Consider the following 26,467-nt stretch of genomic DNA (forward strand, 5'->3'; position numbering starts at 1 on the left):
CCAATTTTTATCAGGTAATACAGTCCTTCCTTTGTGTCCTCAGGGGATTGGTTCCAGGACTTCCGGGGACACCCAAATCCACAGATGTTCAAGTCCCTAATACAAAATGGCATAATATTTGCATGTAACCTAAGCACATCCTCCTGTATACTTTAAATCATCTCCAGATTACTTATAATAATACAACATAAGTGGTATGTAAATAGTGGTTATAATATATAGTTTTTCTTGGTGTTATTCTTTTTTTTTTTTTAATAAAAACGGGGTTTTTGCAAGTTGGTCAGGCTGGTCTCGAACTCCTGACCTCAGGTCATCTGCCCATCTCGCCCTCCCAAAGTGCTGGGATTACAGACGTGAGCCACCGCGCCTGGCCTATTTATTTATTTTTTTTAAGAGGAGTTCCTGCTCCGTTACCCAGGCTAGAGTGCAGTGATATAATCGCAACTTACAGCAGCCTTAACCTCCTGGGCTCGGGCTCAAGCCATCTTCCTGTCTTAGCCTTCCCAAGTAGCTGGGACCACAGGCATGTGCCACCACACACAGCTAATTTTTTTTATTTTGTAGAGATGTTGCCCAAGCTGGTCTCAAACTCTGGGGCTAAAACAATCCACCCAACTTGACCTCCAAAACTGCCGTGATTAGAGGCATAAACCACTGCGTCCAGCTCCAGCTTTTGTAATATTTTCTACTTGCAGTTGGGTGAACCTGCAAATGTGGCGGAGCCAACTATAAATGCACACACAAGGCCAGGCGCGGTGGCTCACGCCTGTAATCCCAGCACTTTGGGAGGCCGAGGCAGGTGGATCATGAGGTCAAGAGATCGAGACCATCCTGGTCAACATGGTGAAACCCCATCTCTACTAAAAATACAAAAAATTGGCTGGGCATGGTGGCGCGTGCCTGTAATCCCAGCTACTCGGGAGGCTGAGGCAGGAGAATTGCCTGAACCCAGGAGGCGGAGGTTGCAGTGAGCCAAGACCATGCCATTGCACTCCAGCCTGGGTAACAAGGGCGAAACTCTGTCTCAAAAAATAAATAATAAATGCACACAGAACAAAAATCAGCAAACATGAAAGCATATTTGGCTAAAAAGTCCATAGTCTGGGCCAGGCGTGGTGGCTCGCACCTGTAATCTCAGCACTTGGAGAGGCCAAGCTGGGCAGATCACAAGATCAGGAGTCCAAGACCAGCCAGCCAACATGGTGAAACCCCATGTCTAGGCCAGGCACAGTGGCTCATGCCTGTAATCGCAGCACTTTGGGAGGCTGAGGCGGGTGGATCACCTGAGGTCGGAAGTTTGAGACCAGCTTGACCAACATGCAGAAACCCTGACTCCACTTAAAATACAAAATTAGCTGGGTGTGGTGGCACATGCCTGTAATCCCAGCTACTTGGAAGACTGAGGCAGGAGAATCACTTGAACCCAAGAAGCAGAGTGCGGTGAGCTGAGATTACACCATTGAACTCCAGCCTGGGCAATAAGAGCAAAACTCAAAAAACAAAAATAAAAAAAGAAACCCCATGTCTTCTAAAAATACAAAAAATTAGCTGGGCATGGTGGCACACACCTGTAATCCCAGCTACTTGGGAGGCTGTAGCAGCAGAATCGCTTGAACCCGGGAGACAAAGGTTGCAGTGAGCTGAGATTGCACCACTGCACTCCAGTGTAGGTGACACAGCAAGACTTCATCTAAAAAGTAGTCCTGAGCGTAAAGGTATGAGAACCTTGTTTTGTGCTGTTTTCACTTAATGTGTCATGGCGACTTCTCTATCACTCCTTTCACTCCTTGCTTTAGTTTGGGTTCCCCCAACAGCTGATTTTGAGACAAGGATTTGGAGATGAGTAGTTTCTTTTTGAGGAGACAGAGGAGAGCTGAGAACCAATGGGCTTCCAGCTGAGGCAAACAGGACCCACACGACAAGAAGTGCTGAGGTGTCCACAGGGCAGCGGGAACCAGGAGAAGACTCAACCTACCTACAAGCTCCTAGAAAGCAGAAGCCTGCTGTGCCATCCCTTTCTCCCCGTCCCAATACACACTCAGGGAAACTCCATAAAAATGCCAGCCTGCACGGCATGGAAGATGCTATGCTGAGAGCTTTACTGTTAACGCATCCTGATCATGCTATGAAGTAGGACATCTTGGTATACCCATTTCACAAGTGAAAACTGGGGTAGTTTTGAAGCAGAGAAGGACCTGAGAGGTCATCTCATGCAGTTTCCTCATCTTAAAGGTGTAGGAGCTGAGACCAGCATGGATACGAACATGTTCAAGCTCATCCTGTGGCCTCAAGTCTGATCTGCCCCACGCCCTGCTGTGTAATGGGGAGCTGTTGGTGCCAGTGGGGGACGGGATCTGTCCTCTGTGCAGGGAATCCACCAACAGTAGAGCCTATCTGTGGGGATCCCAACCAACTCAGGGGTAGAGATAGCAGCACCTGGCTGAAGATACTCTGGGAGCTTGTCACAGGAAGATGGGTAAAACACAGAAGATAAAAGTGACAGGAAGGAAAGAGCAGGTTACTAGATGTTTCATTAGGGTTTCCATGACAAACATAACTCACATCTAGGAAACACAGGCTATAGATCATAACTATGTAGAAGCTACCAATTTCTGAAATTTTGTGATCTAGATACAAGTATTTTAAAACATTTGGAATGTTTTGTTTTTCTTTTTTTGTGATGGAGTCTCGCTCAGTCACCCAGGCTGGTGCGCAGTGGCGCGATCTCAGCTCACTGAAACCTCTGCTCCTCAGGTGCATCCAATTTTCCTGCCTCAGCCTCCCAAGTAGCTGGAAGGTGCGTGCCACTACATCTGGCTAATTTTTGTATTTTTAGCAGAGACGGAGTTTCGTCATGTTGGCCAGACTAGTCTTAAACTACTGACCTCAAGCGATCCACATGACTCAGCTTCCCAAGTGCTAGGATTACCGGCATGAGCCACTGTGCCTAGCCTGAAATATGTTCTGTCTGACATTGGGTGAACCTGCAGATGTGGTAGGGCCAACTGTACATGCACACAGACCAAAAATCAGCAAGCATGAAAGGACATTTGGTTAGAAAGTCCACTGTTGGCCGGGCGCAGTGGCTCACACCTATAATCCCAGCACTCTGGGAGGCTGAGGCAGGCGGATCATGAGGTCAAGAGATTGAGACCATACTGGCCAACATGGTGAAACCCCATCTCTACTAAAAATATAAAAATTAGCTGGGTGTGCTGGCACACGCCTGTACTCAGGAAGCTGGCACAGGAGAACCACTGGAACCTGGAAGACGAAGGTTTCAGTGAGCCGAGATTGCGCCAACACACTCCAGCCTGTGGACACAGCAAGACTCCATCTCAAAAAACAAAAAAATCCACTGTCCTCCAGTCACTGGGTTACTGTCTTGGTGGCAACTATGTTTGCCTTCTTGTGTGTACTTCCACAGATATTCCTTAGTAGTTCTCAAAGTGTAGTCCTCAAAAGTGATGTGCTGGGCTGGGCACAGTGGCTCACACCTATAATCCCAGCACTCTTGGAGGCCAAGGCAGACAGATCACCTGAGGTCGGGAGTTTGAGACCAGTCTGAGCAATATGTCTAAACACCATCGCTACCAAAAACATATGAAAAATCAGCTGGGCATGGTAGCAGGCACCTATAGTGCATGTAGGGGGCTAAGGCCAGAGGATTGCTTGATCCCAGGAGGTGGAGGCTGCAGTGAGCTGAGACTGTGCCACTACACTCCAGCCTGGGCAACAAAGTGAGACCCTGTTTCAAAAAAAATTAAAAAGGAACTTCTAATAAGGAGCCATGGCAATTAGCAAAGGCCAGAGGGCAAAGAGCCTGGGTTAGGCGTTCTTCTCCTGCTCTTGCTCGCTCATTCTGTCTCTCTCTCTTAGCAGGCAGTGATCACATAAGCACAAGCAGGAACACAAGGGCTAGACTGTAAGGTTGGAAATCCTAGTGCAGGAAAACCTAATTAACTATTAACCATTATTAATTACCGATGAATTCCACAAAGAGCTGCAGAGAAAAGAGAACAAACTAAACGTGACCTACACTGAAATCATCTTTGATTATTATTGTTTTCTTTCTTCATACAAAGTTAGGAAGTCAGCTTCTACACATTTTCTCAACATGATTTCAAAACCTCTATTGACAGAAAAAGCTGAGCATTAAATTATGTGTAAAGATTTAGAATCAATTGTTCATGACAAGGTTACCCAGTCAATAACATACTTCAAAGTTCACTGGGGATATCTCAATTATGTAATTAAAAAATGCCATAAAGTAGCTAAAAGGAAATATGCCAAAATGTTAATTATCTCCAATTAGGAGGATTATGAATGATTCTTCCTTTATGTTGTCCTCTACTTTCCAAAGAATTCTACCGTGAATGTGCAATTCTTTGACACTGATATTTTTTTTTCATCAGTTATCATTAGTTTATTATAAAAGAGATATGGAAATTATTTACATGATGAAAGATTTCAGAACTTCAGTGGAATGGGCAGCTTCTCATTGATGCCATTTCAATAGTGACTTATTTCAGTCTACGTACTTTCCAAGAATGTCACCATCTTTAAATAGGAAATAATCCTTGTCATCTAGAACTACTCTGGTGCCTCCATATTCTGGGAGAAGAACTTTATCTCCAACCTTCACGCTAACTGGTTGAATCTCTCCACCCTTTCCTTTAGAACCCGATCCAACAGCGACTACTGTTGCTTGCAATACCTTTCCTTGAGATTTTTCTGGAAGCATAATGCCTCCTTTGGTTACAGTTTCAGCAGCACTCCTTTCAACCAATACTCGGTCAAAGAGTGGGAGAAACTTTCTAAACGCCTGTCCTGCCATGATTCCCTCAGTCTCAGACTCGTACTCTGCTCTGGCGCACCGCGGCAAGGAGAGACCCACGATATGCGACACTGATATTTTTAATGACAAATAAAAAGCACAGTGATATTTACTACACAGCCAAGTCATATTCTGTTATGTCCACAAACAGCAAGAATGTTTGTAAAATCAGGCCATGGGTGGTGGCTCATGCCTGTAATCCCAGCACTTTAGGAGGCTGAGGTGAACAGATCACCTAAGGTCAGGAGTTCAAGACCAGCCTGGCCAACATGGCGAAACCCCATCTCTACTAAAACTACAAAAAAATTAGCCAGGCATGGTGGCATGAATCTGTAATCCTAGCTACTGGGGAGGTGGAGGCAGGAGAATAGCTTGAACCCAGGAGGCAGAGGTTGCAGTGAGCTGAGATCATGCCACTGCACTCCAGCCTGGAAAACAGGGCAAGACTCTGTCTCAAAAATAGATACATAAATAAATAAAAATACAAATAACTGGGATGGGGCTGGGCGCACAGGCTCACACCTGTAATCCCAATAACACTTTGGGAGGCCAAGAAGAAGGGGGGAATTACCTAAGGTCAGGTGTTCTAGACCAGCCTGGCCGACAAAGTGAAATCCTGTCTCTACTAAAAATACAAAAATTATGCTGATTAGTCATGTAAAAAAAAAACAAAAAAGTACAAAAATTAGCTGGGCATGGTGGCACGAGCCTCTAATCCCAGTCACTCAGGAGGCTAAGGCAGGAGAATCACTTGAACCCAGCAGGCAGAGGTTGCAGTGAGCTGAGATCTCACCACTGCACTCCAGCCTGAGCAACAGAGCGAGGCTCTGTCTCTAAAAAAAAGAACTGGGATGGCAGATGACACAGTGATCGAAGGAGAGGCAGCTGCTGATGTGGCACTCCTCGGCAAGGCCCTCGGCAGGGTCACTGGCCTCTTCCCTGCCCAGCCCACAGATCTCCAAAGGGACACGTTCTCCAGTGTACCCACGGGCAGCTGGAAATAGTCCAGGGTACCTTTCTATCAAGTTCTTCCGATAGTCACCGCAGCATGAGCCTAACTGGAGCTGCCAAAGGCCTGGGGGCCGGGGAATCACACAGGACAAGCAGCAGGCCCACAAATGGGAAGTACTTAGGCTTCCTGCAGCCTCGAGGTTCAAATTCCAGCCAGCTGACTCCAGATTTTACCCTGCTAGATCAGAGATGTCCTTGCCACTGAGCTGAGGTGCCTGGGAAGGCCTGGCCCCAGCAGCCCTGACTTCAGGCGGCTCAGGGCAAATCCCCCACCCACCCCCCCGCCCCTAAGAGCTGTTTCCACATGTAAACTGAAGCAAACGCTCACTACCAGAAGATTCCCTAGAGAATGTGAGTCCAGAACAGGAATGTAATTGGGACCTGAGGCAATGGGCACGGTGGCTGTGTGGCCCCTGCCACACACAAAAGGTAAAGTGGAGAGACTATGCTCAGACCACTTTAAAGATTTCATTAACAAAATAAACTCAAGGATTTTAAAAGTTTAACCAAGACCTAAACCTTGTTGCAATCTTTTCCCAATTGCCACAGGTCTGCTTTGATTTCAAGGAACTTCTCTGCTACAGGTAATACTGATTTCTAGAAATTAAACCCAGAAGGGGACAGCAGCTAGTATTTGTGTGGCACAGGCTCCACATTCTAAGTGTTTTACCTGTCAACCCCCACAGTCCCCACAAGGGCTGCTGCTTATGCAGACAGGGAACCAGCGGTGGGGCGGGGGGAGGGGGGCATCCATGCCGCATGAGGGAGGCTGCCGAGACCAAGGAGCAAGAAAGGACGTCAGGAGACTCCTGGCGTGAGCACTTCATTCCGGCCTTCCAAGGAAGCTGGCACTCAGGAATGGGCCATGACCTCCTGGCTTTCTTTCTCTCTTCCCACTGAGCTGTGACCTGGGCACAGGTGCATGAGCAAGTCAACTAGCCAGATAGGCCAACCCGCGACCAAGGCAGGAACCAGTGCAAGTGACCCCAAAGAAAACGGAATTCTCTACTAAACTTTGGAGTCAGATGGAACTGGATTAAACCCTGGCTTTTAATCCAGTTTTTCATTTTTTTGTTTTTGTTTTCCTCCAGAGATGGGGGTCTCGCTGTTACCCAGGCTGAGTGCAGCAGTATGATCAGCGCTCACTGCAGCCTTGAACTCCTGAGCTCAGGTGATTCTCCCATCTCAGCCTGTCAGTAGCTAGACTGGGTGCATGCCACCACACCCAGCTAATTTTTTTATTTTTTGTAGAGACAAGGTCTCCATGTGTTGCCCAAGCTGGTCTCAAACTCTAGGCTTCCAGCAACCCTCCTGCCTCAGCCTCCCAAAGTGCTTGGATTTCATGTGCAAGCCACCACACCTGCCCTCAACCCAGCCCAGTTTTCAAAAAGGGCTTTTTTTGTTTTTTGAGACAAAGTCTCATTCAGTTGCCCAAGCTGGAGGGCAGTGATGTGATTTAGGCTCACTGCAACCTCAGTCTCTCGGGTTCAAGTGATTCTCCTGCCTCAGTCTCCCAAGTAGCTGGGATTACAGGCATGCACCACCATGCTTGGTTAATTTTTGTATTTTTATTAGACACGGGGTGTTTCACCATATTGACCAGGCTGGTCCCGAACTCCTGACCTCAGGTGATCCACCCACGTCTGCCTCTAAAGTGTTGTTGGGATTATAGGCATGAGCCACTGCACCTGGCTCAAAAAGGGTTTTTAACCCAGTTAACATATTTAGCATCTAACACCAGACCAGCTGTTTACCTACCCATACAAGCCATATTCCGTAATGGAAGCTGGACACATCAAACGTGCCTCATAAAGTTTTTGTGAAAATTACAAATGAGAGGCTGGGTGTGGTGGCTCAAGCCTGTAATCCCAGCATTTTGGGAGGCCGAGGCAGGCAGATCACGAGGTCAAGAGATCGAGACCATCCCGGCCAACATGGTGAAACCCCATCTCTACTAAAAACACAAAAAAAATTAGCTGGGCATGGCGGTGTGCACCTGTAGTCCCAGCTACCCGGGAGGCTGAGGCAGGAGAATTGCTTGAACCCGGGAGGCAGAGGTTGCAGTGAGCCGAGATCGTGCCACTGCACTACAGCCTGGTGCCTGGCAACAGAGTGAGACTCTGTCTCCAAAAAAAAAAAAAAAGGCCAGGCACAGTGGCTCATGCCTATAATCCCAGCACTTTGGGAGGCCGAGGAGGGTGGATCACGAGGTCAAGAGATCAAGACCATCCTGGTCAACAAGGTGAAACCCCGTCCCTGCTAAAAATACAAAAATTAACTGGGCATGGTGGTGCATGCCTGTAGTCCCAGCTACTCGGGAGGCTGAAGCAGGAGAATTGCTTGAACCCAGAAGGCGGAGGTTGCAGTGAGCCGAAATCGTGCCATTGCACTCCAGTCTGGGTAACAACAGTGAAACTCCGTCTCAAAAAAAAAAAAAAAAATTACAAATGAGAAAGTGCCTGACACACAGCACTCAAGGTTACTTATTATAAAGCTTTTCTTTTTAAAAGAAGATCTTCAAAGTGCATTTCTTATTTATTTATTTTTTGAGACAAGGTCTCATTCTGTCTCCCAGGCTAGAGTGCAGTGGTGAGATCTCGGCTCGCTGTAATCTTTGTCTCCTGGGTTCAAGCGATTCTCCTGCCTCAGCCTCCCAAGTAGCTGCGATTATAGGTGTGCACCACCATGCCCAGCTGATTTTTGTATTTTCAGTAGAGACAGGGGTTTTGCCATGTTGGCCAGGCTGGTCTTGAATTCCTGGCCTTAAGTGATCTGCCTGCCCTGGCCTCCCAAACTGCTGGGATTATAAGCATGAGCCACCCTGACCAGCCTAAAATACATTTATATAGTGAATGTTTAAGAACTGTAAATTAAGGCCAGGTGCAGTGGCTCATGCCTGTAATCCCAGCACTCTGGGAGGCCAAGGCAGGTGGATGACCTGAGGTCAGGAGTTCGAGAGCAGCCTGACCAACATGGAGAAACCTTGTCTCTACTAAAAGTGCAAAATTACCCCGGCATGGTGGCACATGCCTGTAATCCCAGCTACTTTGGAGGGAGGAGACTCACTTGAACTTGGTAGGCAGAGGTTGTGGTGAGCTGACATCACACCATTACACTCCCACCTAGGCAACAAGAGTGATTCTTGTCCTAAAAAAAAGAACTGCAAATTAAATAAAATGGCTTAATGGATTAAAAAGGTTTCATAACTTTTCTTTCCAATGAAACATAGAAACTGGAGGGAGGGGGATGAAACCAAATAAAGTGTTCTCCCTGAGGACAGGAAGAATGTTCCCATGCCATCCGCTCTGGCGCAGCTGGTCTCTGGGTTCACAGGACCGGCTGGGAGCCTCGAGGCTCTCGGGACCCAGCCCCCTTGGCAGTGGCATCCTGCCCAAGGGACTTGCAGGACATGTTCACAATTTGTTTTTATTTTTAGACACATCTGCGAACGCAGTTTGAAAAATACCAGTCCTCACAAAACCAGGGCAATCTTCCCCCGAGTTTTTCTAAAGCTGTAATTGTAGCTGCCTTCCTTATTCATTCAGAGCACAACCTCATCTTCCAGCATGCAGCCCAGCACACAACGCTGCCTGCGGGCCTGTGATTTGGCATCTTAATCTTTGGTCACTCGCGTCTGAGTCTGAGTAAATGTGCCATGTTCCTCAGCTAAGAAGTTCCACTTACGTTCTCCTGGCCTTGAGGAGGGCTAACTCCTCACATCGCCCACAGGAGACTCTGCTTATCAACCTTGGCATGCAGAAGCTGAGGCTCCAGGTGAAAGGAGAGACCTCAAATTCCGGCATCAAGCCACATGACCGACTGCATAACGGTGACTAATTTTCCTAGGAGGTATAAGCTGAGTTTCCTCTGCACTTCCCATTTTTTCAAGTGTTTTGTCTTGTGACCACACAAGCTAATTAGGGTTTGGGGCAGCCTGGAGTACCCTGCACCCCCAATCCTAAGCAAGCCTCGGTCCTTCACTTTGCTAGCTCCATGCTCAAACCAACAGTCCTGGCATACAAGAAAAGGCCAGTAAGCGACTTAATCAATTGAGCAATCAATGTCCTTACTGATACTGATACGACTGCATTTCACTAGTCAGAAATAACTGAAAACGCCGGGCACGGTGGCTCAAGCCTGTAATCCCAGCACTTTGGGAGGCCAAGGCAGATGGATCACGAGGTCAAGAGATCGAGACCATCCTGGTCAACATGGTGAAACCCCATCTCTACTAAAAATACAAAAAATTAGCTGGGCATGGTGGCACGTGGCTGTAATCCCAGCTACTTAGGAGGCTGAGGCAGGAGAATTGCCTGAACCCAGGAGGCGGAGGTTGCGGTGAGCCAAGATCGCGCCATTGCACTCCAGCCTGGGTAACAAGAGCGAAACTCTGTCTCAAAAAAAAAAAAAAAAAAGGAATAACTGAAAACTAGACAAGAGGAGGGATGGCTGTGGGTAGAAAAAAAATTAAGAGGGCTTATTTATTTATTTCTTTGAGACGGAGTCTCGTTCTGCTGCCCAGGCTAGAGTACAGTGGTGCGACCTCAGCCCTCTGCAACTCTGCATCCCAGGGTCCACGCACTTCTGTCTCAGCCTCCCAAGTAGCTAGGACTATAGGCGTGCACCACCATGCCTGGCTAATTTTTGTATTTTTTACAAAATCTGTCAAGACCAGCCTGGTCAACATGGCAAAATCTCATCTCTACTAAAAATACAAAAATCAGCCGGGCATGGTGGTGCAGGCCTGTAATCCCAGCTATTCAGGAGGCTGAGGCAGGAGAATCCTTGAACCTGGGAGGTGGTGGCTACAATGAGCTGAGATCCTGCCATTGCACTCCAGCCTGGGCAACAGAGCAAGGCTGTCAGAAAAAAAAAAAAAAAGAAAGAAAAAGAAGAAGCTGGGTACAGTGGTATGTACCTATAGTCCCAGCTACTCAGTGGAATGAGGTGGAAGCATTGCTTGAGCCTAGGAGTTCAAGATCAGCCTGGTCAAAGTAGCCAGATCCTGTCTTACAAAAAATGGAGGGAGAACATGGTATCAGGTAATCTGCTAAGAAAAATTCAGCTCTAAACCAATAGTTTGTAAAAGTGGTTTTCATACAAAATTCAGACTAGCATGCAAAGCATTCACTGCCACTCTACAACAGCCCCTCTCACGTTTAACACTCTGAAGGCCGGATACTGGCATGGAGAGCTCTTAGTTTGGCACATGTGGGGAACTTGTGGTAGCTAATCCCAGAAACCACAAGAGCTCTGGGTTAAAACTGATGTTGTAAGAAACCCTGGTGTACCAGAAGTGGAAGAAGAGCATTATCAAATTTGGAGGGAGAAAGAGACTGTCAGAGCAAGGTGGTACAAAGCACACACAGCAAATCTGTTTTGGGCACATTTTTTTGTGTGACTTTGTTTCTTTTTTTTTTTCTGAGACAGTCTTGCTCTGTCGCCCAGGCTGGAGTGAAGTGTGGCGCAATTTCGGCTCACTGCAGCCTCCTCCTCCTGGGTTCAAGCAATTCTCCCGCTTCAGCCTCCCCAATAGCTGGGATACCCATCACCACACCTAGCTAAATTTTGTATTGTTAGTTGAGACAGGGTTTCGCCATGTTGGTCAGGCTGGTCTTGAACTCCTGACCTCAGGTGATCTACCCACCTCAGCCTCCCAAAGTGCTGGGATTACAGGCGTGAGCCACTGCACCTGGTGATTTAAGTCTAATTTTAAAAATTTATCCTGGTCAGGCATGATGGCTCACACCTGTAATCCCAGCACTTTGGGAGGCTGAGGTGAGCAGATGACTTGCGCTCCAGAGTTCGAGACCAGCCTGGCCAACATGGTGAAACCCCATCTTTATTAAAAACTAAAAAATGGGCCAGGCACGGTGGCTCACGCCTGTAATCCCAGCACTTTGGGAGGCCGAGGCTGGTGGATCACAAGGTCAAGAGATCAAGACCATCCTGGTCAACATGGTGTAACCCTGTCTCTACTAAAAATACAAAAAATTGGCTGGGCACGGTGGCGCATGCCTGTAATCCCAGCTACTCAGGAGGCTGAGGCAGGAGAATTGCCTGAACCCAGGAGGTGGAGGTTGCGGTGAGCCGATATCGCGCCATTGCACTCCAGACTGGGTAACAAGATCGAAACTCCGTCTCGAGAAAAAAAAAAAAAAAAAAAAAACCTAAAAAATTAGCCAAGTGTGATGGCACATACTACTTAGGAGGCTAAGGTGGGAGGATCACTTGAGCCTGGGAGTCAGAGGTTGCAATGAGCTGAGACTGTGCCAGTGCACTCCAGCTTGAGTGAAAGAGAGAGACCCTGCCTCAGAAATTCCCACAGTAAAATAGACTCTCTAGGGGTGTGTAGTTCTTTGAAAGATAACACGTTAGCTAGGTGGTGGCTCATGACTGTGACCTCGGCACTTTTTGAGGCCGAGGCAGCCAGATCACCTAAGGTCAGGAGTTTGAGACCAGTCTGGCCAACATGGTGAAACCCCGTCTCTACTAAAAATACAAAAATTAGCTGTGCATGGTAGTACATGCCTATAATCCCAGTTACTAGGGAGGGTGACACAAGAGAATCACTTGAACCCTCTTAGAAGCCAAAAAGGATCCAAAGGGAGGGGGAGGCGGAAGTTGCAGTGAGCTGAGATTGTGGCACTGCACCTAGCCTAGGTGACAGGGTTAGACTCCATCTCTGAAAAAAAAAAGTTAACATATGTACACATCCCTATAAACACCACTAAAAGAATACAGAATAGATTCCCCATTCCAAAGATTAATTCTACAATTAATTCCCTAAGCTTACTTTAGCCAGTGATGGATATGATGCAATTAGGTTAGCAACCAAAATCTATCACTTAACACAAAAATTAAGCACCAGGCCAGGCGCCATTGCTTATGCCTATACTCCTAGCACTTTGGGAGGCTGAGGCCAGTGGATCACTTGAGGTTAGGAGTTCAAGACCAGCCTAGCCTGGCCAATATGGTGAAACCCCATCTCTATTAAAAATACAAAAATCAGCCAGGCGTGGTACAATGCACCTGTAATCCCAGCTGCTTGGGAGGCTGAGGCAGGAGAATCCCTTGAACCTGGAAGGCAGTGATTGCAGTGGGCCAAGAGCGCACCACTGCACTCCAGCCCAGGCAACAGAATGAGACTGTCTCAAAAAAAAAAAAAAAAAAAAAAAAAAAATTAAGCACCGGGAAAAAATACTACATCCCAGCCTCCCATATACAAACACCAAATCATTTTTGCTGGCTGGCTAGAGACTTTCACACTTAATGTTTCTACATTATACAATTTGAGGTATTTCAACTTTTCATCACGGTGTCAATACAATTCATATAAATATGCTATTTTCCTTTTCATTGCTTCCAGAGGCTTTCTAGGCAGCTATAAAAAGCAGCAGCTGAGACATTAATATAGGATATTACATTTTTACCTAATCAAACCTGTGTCAGGCCTCACTCTAGTTTTTCTCTTTGTAATTACTGGACATTCTGCTAAGCTTTTGCTCACACACGGGTGCTCAGAAGCTAAGAAAGGACCCAAAGGGAGAGGATGTAAAGAAAATGTGTCAAGGCCGGGCACGGTGGCTCACGCCTGTAATCCCAGCACCTTGGGAGGCCGAGGTGGGTGGGTCACGAGGTCAAGAGATCAAGACCATCCTGGTCAACATGGTGAAACCCCGTCTCTACTAAAAATATAAAAATTAGCTGGGCATGGTGGTGCACGCCTGTAATCCCAGCTACTCAGGAGGCTGAGGCAGGAGAATTGCCTGAACCCAGGAGGCAGAGGTTATGGTGAGCCAAGATTATGCCATTGCAATCCAGCCTGGGTAACAAGAGTATAACTCCGTCTCAAAAAAAAAAGAAAGAAAATGTGTCAATACAGCACCTTTTAATAGACTACTGGGATGCTGACTGTCTTGTCCTAACTGGCCTGTCTTCTTGCTGGGCATGGGGAAGGTGGGTGGAACCACATAAAACTTTCCTGTTAAGGCTGGGCATGGTGGCTCACGCCTGTAATCCCGGCACTTTGGGAGGCCAAGGTGGGCGGATCATGAGGCCAGGAGATCAAGACCATTCTGGCTAACAGTGAAACCCCATCTCTACTAAAAATACAAAAAATTAGCTGGGTGTGGTGGCACTTGCCTGTAGTCTCAGCTACTCCGGAGGCTGAGGCAGGAGAATCACTTGAACCCAGGAGGTGGAGGTTGCAGGGAGCCGAGATTGCACCACTGCACCCCAGCCTGGGTGACAGAGCAAGACTCTGTCTCAAAAACAAAACAAAACAAAAAAACCTTTCCTGTTAAATTAGTTCAGCAAGAAGATGGCATCTCTGGTTAAAAAAAAAAAAAAAACACCATGTTCCCGCTGGGTGCCGTGGCTCATGCCTATAACCCAACATTTTGGGAGGCCGAGGCAGGCAGATCACCTTAGGTTGGGAGACCAGCCTGGGCAACATGGTGAAACTCCATCTCTACTACAAATACAAAAATTGGCTGGGTGTGGTGGCACATGCCTGTAATCCCAGCTACTCGGGAGGCTGAGGCAAGAAAATCGCTTGGATCTGGGAGGTGGAGGTTGCAGTGAGCAATACTCTGTCTCAAAAAAAAAAAAAAAAAAAAGAATAAGAAAGAAACTCGTGTTCCATGACAGGGTGCTTACGTGACAGATTTTAAGGGTCACATAGACACCAGCTAACTCCCCAGCAGCAACTGGCCGCTCTGGCTCCATCTTTCCTCTGCAATCCAAGAGGCATTTTCCATTCATTTAGAAAACATAAACTGAGCGCCTACTAGTTATGAGGCACTGGGTGGGAGGCTGGGGATGTGAAACTGTGAGGGAGATAGAAAATCTTGCCCAAGTCCCAGTACTGAGAGAAGCTTGACAGGGTGTTGTATGGTGATATAAAGCCAAAATCTAGGGATGAATGCTTTAAAAACAGCAAAAGGGACTGCAATGGTGGAAGTGGGGAGCGGGTAACAAGACTGTCCTCTATCCTGGCCGTTTGTATACCTGGCTAGCCTGAGGGACTCACTTCCTTGCCTCAGTTTCCTGCAACGGTAGCTTTCTGGCACTCTATGCCGTGCTGCCTTGTGGCATGTTTAACATCTGTATTTGACAATTCAAAAGTTACTTTAAGGAGATGAAGCTGCACATTTCCACCTCCAGTGAATAACCGTGTTCCTCCCAGCACTCTTATCGGGTTAGCCTTTATGCGCAGAAGTCTCCCAGAAAGACCACCTGAGCAATCAAAACTCTTACCTCTGTAAAAACACCTTGTTTAAAATATCTACATAGGGAGACGAAGGTAAACAAGCACACGAGGACCTCCAAATCGGTGCTACACAGCTCACGGATGAGGCGAGGGCAAAGCATGCGTGGGAAATCACGTTTATAATACAGAGGAAAAGGGGCAGTCACGAGGAGCGGCGAGCGCCCCGGGTTTTAGCTTTGCGGCCGGCTGGCCAGGCCTCGCGCCAGCCCGGGTGCACACCCAAGGCGCCGGGCCCGCCTCCAGCTCCCGGGCAGCGGGAACCGCGAACCGCCGTGGAACGGCCGGGAAGGGAGCGCCGCGCCCCCTGGCGGCGGGGCCCGTCCTTCTCCGCTCCCGGCCGCCGCGGCCCGCCGGCCTCGTTACATTTGCAGCCGCCGCAGGCTTCGTTCCTCGGAGCGGCGGCTCCCCCGGCCTCCCGCTCGCCGCCCGGCATCTCTCTTCAGTCTCCGCCCCCTGCTCCGGCTCCGACACCCCCTTCCACAAGCCGAGCCGTGCCCCACCACAGCCCGGCCGAGCCGCCGCGGGCACCGCAGAGCCTTCCGGCCGCCCCGGCTGCTCCATCGCGGCGCCCAGCGGGGGTGCGGGGCCGGCGCGCGGCGCGAGTGGGGCGGGCGGCGGCGGTGGCGCGGACGATTCCACCGCGCGAACCCCCCGCCCCCGCGCGGCGCGCGTGCTCCCCGGAACGCCATGGAGCCGCCGCGTTCCAAGCGGGCACAAAGGGGCGCGCAGCACAATGGGCGCGGTGAGCCCGTGGGCGCCCGGCGCCCGCTCCCGTGGCTCGACCCCCGCGCGGGGGTGGGCGCTGTTCCTGGCGGGCGCGCTCCGGGCAGCCCCCCTCCGCCTCCCCTCCCCTGCTCCCGCCCCCACCCGGCATGGATGTTGCAGCCACTCTCCCGGCCGCCCGCCCCGGAGCCGCCAACGCCGCCGCCGCCGCCGCGCGGCCGGCTCGATCCGCCCGCGCTTACCTGGGACGCGAGTTCTGTACTTTGCCGGGCGGGCCCGCGCCGAGTTTGGGCGCCACGTGGGGGGGAAGGCGCGGGGCCGGAGAGTGGGGGCCGCGCGCGGAGGGCCTGGCCAGGGCGGCCCGGGGAGGCGCTGGGGGCGGCGGGCGGGCGGGCACCGTGTATTTTCCCCTCTCTTTGTGTGTGTCCGTGCGCTGCGCTCTCGCGTGACGTGACGGGACTCCGTGTGTCATTTCCGCACAAGGACACAGGAGCCCCCGCTGCAGTGGAACCACAACCCCTCCGCCCCCACCCCCGGCCCGCCCCTCCCCCTCAGCGGGGCACACGCGGGACCGGCGGCGGCGCTCGGGCGTGAACGGCCGCGGCGGGGAGATCGGGCGCGCACTCCGGGGACCCAGGCGGCCCGGCGCGCTCGGCTGGCGCCGTCGCTCCACGTGGGCCCGCGCTGGCCACCCGGGGCGGGGGCGGGGGCGGCGGCCGTGCACCCACGGCCCGCTGGCGGGCGCCGTGAACAATGTCCCCTGCATCCCGTCTGTCCTCCCCCCCCGCGAGTCCGTCCTCGGAAACGTGGTTTCTCAGACCCGAGAGTTTGGCCCCAAAAGCCTGTTTTTCTACTTTTTTTGCCCCTTGCGGGACGGCGACTGTGCGGAGCGTCTCCCGCCTCGCGCCCACGCCTCTCGCGCATTTTTGGCCTTTGGACCGCGGCCCAGGCCCCCGAGCCCGGTCTTCCCGCGCCGCGACCGGCACAAAGACCTCGGGGCGCCAGGGCCCGGGTGGCTCCTGCGGCCCCGCGGGGCGGCATGGAGTCCGGCGGGACGCGGGAGAACGACCCTGGCGCTGGGAAAAGCTGGCTCTGGCCACTCCCCCTGCACGGTGGCCGCCCTCGGTTGTGAGCCTGGGAGCTAAAATCTGCCTGCTACTTGCAACTCGAAGTTTTGGGGTTTGAGGCTGCGGAACGAGAGCTTCGGAAGCGCGCGCGCTCTCTCACACACACCCCACAAACACAAACCCACGGGCTGTCTGCGCCGAGCGTCTAAAATAGAAAAACACGAGTCACCAACTCAAAGGCTGATTCTGTCTACTCCTAAACTCGCGGACTGTAGATTCCCAGTTGATAAATATGAAATCTACCCCTCGGGTATTTTCTCAAGTCTCAGTGCCTGGCGGGGGAGGGGGAGGTGCTTGGGGAGAGTCAGGAAAGCCCAATTCAACAGTTTAGCCACGTTTGTATTTTAGGCAAACAATGAGAATGTAAATTTAAGAAAAATCCTTTAATTTGCCGATCAAAGAAAGTATAAAAAGAAAAATGCAAATGACCCCATCTGCTGCTCACAGCTGACTGGCTGAAAGGGAGGACCATGTGGCCCGGCCCTGCGCGGTCAGTGAATAGGTAGAATAGATTTTTAAAAGAAGGCATATGCTGGCTCCTTGCTGCCCAGGCGCGGCGATGGTTTGAATTAACGTATAGTTTGGCATTACCGTATCCTTCTCAGACTACTTCAATTGAGAATTTAGTAATTATGCAAGTTCCTCCCCTTCGGGCTTGAAATCAAAAGGCACAGGGTTAAGTTATCTAAGACCTTTGAGGAACTACGTGGAACATTCTCGAGCTCTGTTTCGATCACTGGTTTAGAGAAGTCAGTACTAATCATTCTCGAGCTGTATTTGGATTGCTGGTTTAGAGAAGTCAGTACTAATTGCTGTGCAAAATTAGCAAGCAGCCTGAAGAACGGAGCCCTGCTCCAGGGGGTGCTTTTATAAGAAGAATCTATACGTGCTCAGTGTCATTCAAAACAGGATGACGAGAAGAATGGGGCTGAGATAGCAGCCCTTCAAATTCAAAAGACTTGGGTCGCCCTATCTACATTTAAAATAGGGCGGAGGGAGGAAGGGAGGAGGACGGCTTGGGGGAGAATGGGTAATTTATACATTGTCAGATGACTGAGTGGAGGCACTTGGATTTCTGCGGGGAACTTGACTTTTACACTTGTACGTTAAATAACACGTAAGACACAGTACATCGCCTTAGTTAACAGATACACCAGTCTTATTCTCACCTTCAACTTCATATGACAGTTAGAATTAGAATTTTTAAAGTAGAAGTTGCATTTCATTAATTCAGTTTTCTAGGATTTCCCAGTAGAAGAGTTAGGAATAGTTAAGTAGCATTTAAGCACATTTTGCATTTAAACCACTTTGCTGTGGTGCTTTAAGAATGTAAATCGACCTTGTTAAATTTCTGGAAAGAGGACTAGATGAAGTGTGTGTAGTGAGGGGACATATGTATAACCAGTCTTTCACAAGGACAACTCAGGTTTTAAAGGAGAAATTAAATAATAAAACATTAGAAACAGAAATTAACATTTCTGTGTTCATATTGTTTGAAACAAAAGATTTCTGTCAAATACAGTAATTGAACTGATAATAGCTGACTTTTGTTCAAAACAACTTTCAGGAAACACAAACTGACCTTGAGTGTTATTGTAAAAGTATGTATCATATTTGCATAAATGGATCTATCTATTTAACAAAGTGACTTGTTTCAAAGAAGTTATTAATAGAAATAAAATTCATTGCTATCCAAGAGAGGAAATCACCTACCTTCAGATGGTTTTCTGTGTTTCTACGTGGTTTTCTTTTTTATATGCAGGAGGAAAATAGTGCATAAAGGTGCAAATAAATGTACTGGGTGAAAATAAGTGTTCTGAGAGCACCATAACAGTTCATGGTTCAAATGGATGTGTGTATAAAGAACCGGGAAATTAACAACCTGGTTTTTAGAGGTCTGCTCAATTTGAAATTGCTTAATTAAAAATGCATTTTTCAATATTTCAAATTAGAGCTGTTGCCATTGATGCAGTCAATTCATTTTCAATTTTACCTGAGTAAAATGTAGCAGCAGGGAAATTGGCTACTTGACCCATATAAAACACTGAAACACTAAATGTAAAACTCAAATGGAAAATTGCATGGCATTTAATGAATAGTGCGATATAAAATGTAAATATATATAATTAAGAGTGGCAGACAGACATTAGGTTTTAGATAGCTTAACTGTTACTCTAAAGGCTTTTATCATTGCTAAAATATATTTATAGTTGCCAAGACAATATTTAGTAGGACTTTTTTTTTTTTCAGTAAAGACTTAAAACAACGCAACAGATTTCACTGTTACTTGTGAGACATCTCCACTTTATTTCTTGCCTGCTGGATGTATAATTTTGCCAAGTCTTCAACTTCAAACAGAAGTAGCTGGCAGATCCAGATTCTGTGAATACTCACAACACAAAAGTAAGAGGGTGAAAAAAAAGGGGCTTGAGAGGTTGTACTAACTTTATTAAATACGACCTACAGGAAGATATGCCTCAAGGGTTAACCCCTGTGTCCTGAAAAAAAACAAACAAACAACTATCTTTATTAGAATCTGGGCAGGTAAATGAGACACCATGACCCAACATGAAAAAAATGAGGTTTCGAATGAAAAGTTACAGATAATTTGTGCTAGACACCTTCCTTATGTGTAGAACTATTTAATAATTTAGAGTAGTTTGAGATTTTAAGCACCCAATACAGCTATCAGGATCTGATTTTTGTTGAATATCTGGTTTGCACAATGGGATTCTGCAAAAAGAAACATGAGGGAGAGTGAAAACTGCTGCAATCCCACTTCAATTTCAAGCCCTTGAGAAAACAAATGCCAATCTGAAATAGCTCATTCTGAGCCCACGCTGCTGGCTGAAGGCACTGTAGACACTAGGGCCCCCGTGCCCAGAGGGGTGCCCAAGGCCCTGTACTTCGGCCTTCCGCAACTGATCACACAGCTGCAGGGACAGGCAGGAAGCAGGGAGCCAGTGTTGGCTGGCTTCCCAGCCAATCAGAGCTCATTAAAGAAGAAGAAAAAGGAGACACATACTGCTCTAGCAATTGACCAATTTTTTAAAAATTGCTGTATGCTATGGAGTATGGCGGTTTAAGCCTATAATCTCAACACTTTGGGAGTCCCAGGCAGCTTTAGCACAAAAGTTTGAGACCAGTCTGGTCAACATAATGAGACCCTGTCTCTACAAAAAAATTTAAAAATGGCCAGGCACGGTGCGTGCCTGTAATTCCAGCACTTTGGGAGGCCAAAGTGGGCATATCACCTGAGGTCAGGAGTTTAAGACTTGCCTGATGGGCTGGGTGCAGTGGCTCACGCCTGTAATCCTAGCACTTTGGGAGGCCAAGGTGGGTGGATCACCTAAGGCCAGGAGTTCAAGACTAGCCTGGCCATCATGGTGAAACCCCATCTTTACTAAAAAAAAAAAAAAAAAAAATAAGACTAGCCTGATCAACATGGTAAAACCCCGGCTCTACTAAAAATACAAAAATTAGCCAGGCATGGGGGTGTGCGCCTGTAATCCCAGCTACTCAGGAGGCTGAGGCAGGAAAATCACTTGAACCAGGGAGATGGAGGTTGCAGTGAGCCGATATTGTGCCACTGCACTCCAGCTTGGGCAAGAGAGTAAGACTCTGTCTCATGAAAATAAAAAAACTAAATAATAAGTCAGGTGTGGTGGCACACACCTATAGTCCTAGCTACTCAGGAGGCTGAGAAGGGAGGATTGCTTGAGCCCAGGAGTTTGAGACTGCAATGAGCCATGATTGAACCACTGCACTCCAGCCTGGATGATAGAGACAGACCCTATCACCAGACATGGTGGCTCACGCCTGTAATCCAAGAACTTTGGAGGCCAAGGAGGCCAGATCACCTGAGGTCGGGAGTTCAAGACCAGCCTGACCAACATGGTGAAACCCCGTCTTTAAAAAAAAAAAAAAAAAAGAGCTGGGCGTGGTGGCTCACGCCTGTAATCCCAGCTCTTTGGGAGGCCAAGGCGGGTGGATCACGAGGTCAAGAGATCGAGACCATCCTGGCCAACATGATGAAACCCCATCTCTACTACAAATGCAAAAAATTAGCTGGGTATGGCAGCATGTGCCTGTAATCCCAGCAACTCAGGAGGCAGGAGAATTGCCTGAACTCAGGAGGCGGAGGTTGCGGTGAGCCGAGATCGCACCATTGCACTCCAGCCTGGGTAACAAGAGTGAAGCTCTGTCTCAAAAAAAAAGAGAGAGAGAGACGCTATCTCCCAGAAAAACAAAACAGAACAAAGACTCTCTAAATGATAGGATATATATTAAAATTAGTCTTATTTGGGCTGGGCTCAGTGGCTCATGCTTGTAATGGCAGCACTTTGGGAGGCTGAGGTGAACAGATCACCTGAGGTCAGGAGTTCAAGACCAGTCTGGCCAACATGGTGAAACCCCGTCTCTACTAAAAGTACAAAAAAAATTTGCTGGGTGTGGTGGCTTGCGCCTGTATTCACAGCTACTTGGGAGGTTGAGGCACAAGAATCGCTTGAAGCCAGGAGGCGGGGATTGCAGTGAGCCGAGACCATGCCATTGCACTCCAGCCTGGGTGACAGAGCAAGGCTCTGTCTAAAAAAAAAATTAGCCTTATTTAACTTGCCTAAAATCTTTGTAAAATAAAACATCTCATAGAAATGAACTCAAGATCCTGTAATTCACCCCCACTTCTAGGAATTCATCCTGGAGAAATATTCAATCCCAGCACACATGTTGGCTAGGCATGGTGCCTCATGCCTGTAATCCTAGCACTCTGGCAGGCCAAGGTGGGCAGATCACCTGAGGTCAGGAATTCAAGACCAGCCTGACCAACATGGAGAAACGCTTTCTCTACTAAAAATACAAAATTAGCCAGCATGGTGGTGCACGCCTGTAATCCCAGCTGCTCAGGAGGGTGAGGCAGGAGAATCACTTGAACCCGGGAGGCAAAGGTTGCGGTGAGCTGAGAGCCTGCCATTACACTCCAGACTGCACAAGAGCAAAACTCCAATTGAAAAAAAAAAATACAACAAATTAGCCGGGCATGGTGGCAGGTGCCTGTATCCCAGCTACTCTGGAGGCTGCAGCAGGAGAATCACTTGAACTTGGGAAGCAGAGGTTGTGGTGAGCCGAGATCACACCATTGCACTCCAGCCTGGGAAACAAGAGCAAAACTCTGTTTCACAAAAAAGAAAAGGAAAGGAAGAAATCTTGGTAAAAATGACCCAAAGGTAAATATGGTATTTGATTACAGAATCCAAAGCCTCCTTTCTTCAAGCTGCTGAAGTGTCAACACGGTGTTTTAAGAGGTCACTGTGAATATATGCAGGAATTTCCCTCTAATCATTACATACTAGGGCCTGAGAAATAGTAAGTGTCAACCGCCTGGTTCTACCACTAAGGACTGGAACAAAAAGAAAGCGTGCCTTGCTCAAGGCTAATGGACTTTAGAATTATGTTCTTGGGTTCCTCTTTCTGAATTATTACTACCAAAGGTCAAACAAGCAAAACAAAAACAAACAAACAAACAAAAAACCAAAAAACAAATGGAAACTGTCAAGGAGTGAAATCTACAAGTTTTGTGCTTCACAGAATAGTAGTCATTTAAATTATCAGACCCTGCCCCCAGCCTCACCCTTTAGTCCTTGCAGTTTAAGTCCCTTCCTCAAGAGGCCACATCTGTCCCAAGCCTGGGATAGAGGCCCTGTGCTGCACTCCCACAGCGTTTGTTCTGTTCGTGGAGACAGTGAGTTGGTTCCCCTCCAAATCAGTACATCGAAGAATGAGAATATTTGAAGATAAGGCCTTTAGCAGATAACTGAGGTAAACTGAAGTCACAAGGGTGGGGCCTTAATCTGATAGTGCTGGCATCTTTATAAGAAGAGGATGAGGCCGGGAGCCATGGCTCCCACCTGTAATCCTAACACCTTGGGACACCAAGGTGGGTGGATCACTTGAGGTCAGGAGTTTAAGACCAGCCTGGACAACATGGCAAAAACCCGTCTCTACTAAAAATACAAAAATTAGCTGGGCATGGTGTAATCCCAGGTAACTTGGAAGGCTGAGGCAGGAGAATTGCTTGAACCCGGGAGGTGGAGGTTGCAGTGAGCCAAGATCGAGCTACTGCAACAAAGTGAGACTTTGTCTCAAAAAAAAAAAGAAAAAAGGGCTGGGTGCGGTGTGGCTCAAGCCTGTAATCCCAGCACTTTGGGAGGCTGAGGTGGGTGGATCACGAGGTCAAGAGATCCAGACCATCCTGGTCAACATGGTGAAACTCCGTCTCTACTAAAAATACAAAAAATTAGCTGGGCCTGGTGGCTCATGCCTGTAATCCCAGCTACTCAGGAGGCTGAGGCAGGAGAATTGCCTGAAACCAGGAGGCGGAGGTTGCAGTGAGCTGAGAATCGCGCCATTGCACTCCAGCCTGGGTAACAAGAGTGAAACTCCATCTCAAAAAAAGAAGAAAAAAGGCCAGGCACAGTGGCTCATACCTGTAATCCCAGCACTTTGGGAGGCCAATGCAGATGGATCACATGTGGTAAGGAGTTAAAGACCAGCCCAACCAACATGGCAAAACCCTGTCTCTACTAAAAATACAAAAAATTAAGACTGTACTTTCAGGGATCATTTATATAGTGTTACTAAAAATATAAAAAATTAGCCGGGCTTGGTGGCCTGTAGTCCCCACTACTCAATAGGCTGAGACACAAGAATCCATTGAACCTGGGAGGTGCAGTTTGCAGTGAGCTGAGATGGCATCACTGCACTCCACCCTGGGTGACAGACTGAGACTCTATCTCAAAAAAAAAAAAGGGAATGACACTAGCAGTGCATGTGCACAGAGGAAAGACCTCGTGAGGACACAGGGAGAAGGCAGCCATCTTCAAGTCAAGGAGAGAGGCCTCAGGAGAGACCAAATCTGTCAGCACCTTGGACTTCCAGCCTCCAGAAAACTGTGAGAAGAATTTCTATTCCCTAGGAAGCATACTGAGAAAGAAAAAATTTTATTGTCTAAGCCATCCAGTTATATTTTAAAACAGCCCAAACTGACTACTAGAGACACTGCTCACAAGCAGCTGTAATTGCCTTTTTCTTTGTCTATTTCCCCAGCTAGAATGTAAACTACTGGAGGGCAGGAACCTGTCCAATCACTGGATCTCCAGATGTTTAGCACTGTGCCTGGGACACAGTCAACTCCACAAATATTTGCTGAAAGAATACCTGAGTTGTAAGACACCAGTGTTCCATTTCCTTTCCTTTTTGTATAGATAAATAACAGAAGAGTCAAAGATTAAGAGCAGAACCATCCCTAGTCTATAATGAATGGTGCCTTCTGGAATTGTCCCTGCATCATACATACCGTTATAAGGGAATGGTCCAAAAGCAGGCAGCTAATTCATGGCAGGCCCATACTATACCAACTCTGCAGTAATAATATCACACAGCCATAAAGTTCTTTTCAGCCTTCCTCTTTCCATAGTTGCCTTGGTCTGCTTGGGCTACCATAACAAAATACCATAGGCTGGTTGGATTGAGCAATAGCATTTATTTTCTCACAGTTTTAGAGTCTAAAGTCCAAGATCAGGGTGCCAGCATGGTCCCTTTCTAGTAAGGGCTGTTCTCCTGGTTTGCAAATGGCGGCCTTCTTGCTCTGATCTCCCCCACTCCTGCATCCCTGAGGGCAGGGGAGGCTACTCTGTTGTCCCTTCTTTTGAAGAGCCTTAATCCCATCATGAGATCCTCATCCTTATAATCTCATGGAATCCTAATTACTGCCCAAAGCTGTAACCACAAATACCATCACACTGGAGAACAGTGGGAACATATGAATTGTGGGTGGGGAGGGAAGGACACAATCATTTAGTCCATAAAAATAGTACTTTCAACAGGCCGGGCTCGGTGGCTCAAGCCTGTAATCCCAGCTCTTTGGGAGGCCAAAGCGGGTGGATCACGAGGTTAAGAGATCGAGACCATCCTGGTTAAAACGGTGAAACCCCGTCTCTACCAAAAATACAAAAAATTAGCTGGGCATGGTGGTGCGTTCCTGTACTCCCAGCTACTCAGGAGGCTGAAGCAGGAGAATTGCCTGAACCCAGGAGGCGGAGGTTGCGGTGAGCCAAGATCGCGCCATTGCACTCCAGCCTGGGTAACAAGAGCGAAACACTGTCTCAAAAAAAAAAAAAATAGTACTTTCAGATGGGTGCGGTGGCTCACGCCTGTAATCCCAACACTTTGGGAGGCCGAGGTAGATAGATCACAAGGTCAGGAGTTCAAGACCAGTCTGACCAACATGGTGAAACCCCATCTCTACTAAAAATACAAATTAGGCCAGGCGTGGTGGCTCACACCTGTAATCCCAGCACTTTGGGAGGCCAAGATGGGTGTATCACCTTAGCTCATGAGTCCAGCCTGACCAACATGGAGAAATCCCAGCTCTACTTAAAATAAAATACAAAATTAGCCAGGTGTGGTGGCGCATACCTGTAATCCCGCTACTTGGGAGGCTGAGGCAGGAGAATTGCTTGAACCTGGGAAGTGGAGGTTGCAGTGAGCAGAGATCACGCCATTTTACACTCTAGCCTGGGCAAATGAGAGCAAAATTCCGTCTCAGTTCTTTCAAATTTTGGTTTCCTGTTTGCCCTTGATCACAGGCCTGAGAGAAGTGGAACATTCCACCCCATTTTTATACAGATGACAATACATGTCCAGAGAGTACATGGTTTGTAATTCATTCCTTCATTTAACGCATAATTATTGCAATATTAATATATGCCAGGCATGGCAGGAATCTGCCTTCCCTTTTTCCCCTAAGGAATGTGACTATGGGCTGGGCACAGTGGCTCACCTCTGTAATCCCAGCACTTTGGGAAGCCGAGGTGGGCAGATCATCTGAGGTGAGGAGTTTGAGGCCAGCCTGGCCAACATGGTGAAACCCCATCTCTACTAAAAATACTAAAATTAGCCTGGCATGGTGACCGGCAGCTATAATCCCAGCTACTTAGGAGGCTGAGGCAGAAGAATCACTTGAACCCAGGAGGCAGAGGTTGCAGTGAGCAGAGATTGCGCCACTGCACTCCAGCCTGGGCAGCAGGGAGGGACTCCATCTCGAAAAAAAAAACTACAACCTGGGCAACATGGGGACAAGACCCCGTCTCTACAAAAAATACAGAAATTAGCTGGGCGTGGTGGCCTGAGCAGTCTCAGCTTCTCAGGAGGCTGAGGTGGAAGAATCAACTGAGCCTGGGAGATTGATGCTGCAGTGAGCTGTGATTGTGCCACTGTACTCCAGCCTGGGCAACAGAGCGAGACCCTGTCTCAAAAGAAAACAAGAATGTGATAATTTAACTTTGCTGCTTCTTGTGGACTTGGCCATTTGTGTTCATTTTTCCCTCCCTCCAGCTGTGTTGTCCTGCAGATAGCAGGTGGTAGCAAATGCTGTTGGCTTGTGAGCCGTACAGTGCAGGAGTTACAAAGTCACACAGATATGGATTTGAATCCAGG

At 48.2% G+C, this 26,467-nt stretch overlaps 1 protein-coding gene and 1 pseudogene across 2 annotated transcripts in view; both read right to left on the reverse strand.

Annotated features, from left to right (window-relative positions):
- The window catches only part of BEND3 (BEN domain containing 3), a 49,307-nt gene extending 32,835 nt beyond the window's left edge, over positions 1-16,472 (reverse strand). The window contains exon 1 of the mRNA XM_017971293.4: positions 16,088-16,472. The gene's annotated coding sequence lies outside the window, so the exon portion shown is untranslated. The remainder of the gene's footprint in view (positions 1-16,087) is intronic.
- On the reverse strand, positions 4,401-4,895 carry LOC100391677 (10 kDa heat shock protein, mitochondrial pseudogene; annotated as a pseudogene). The gene has a single exon (XR_013534458.1). The product of XR_013534458.1 is annotated as a 10 kDa heat shock protein, mitochondrial pseudogene (transcript).
- Positions 16,473-26,467: the final 9,995 nt, after the last annotated feature.

Source organism: Callithrix jacchus, chromosome 4 (assembly GCF_049354715.1).
Source record: "Callithrix jacchus isolate 240 chromosome 4, calJac240_pri, whole genome shotgun sequence".
Lineage (NCBI taxonomy): Eukaryota > Metazoa > Chordata > Mammalia > Primates > Cebidae > Callithrix > Callithrix jacchus.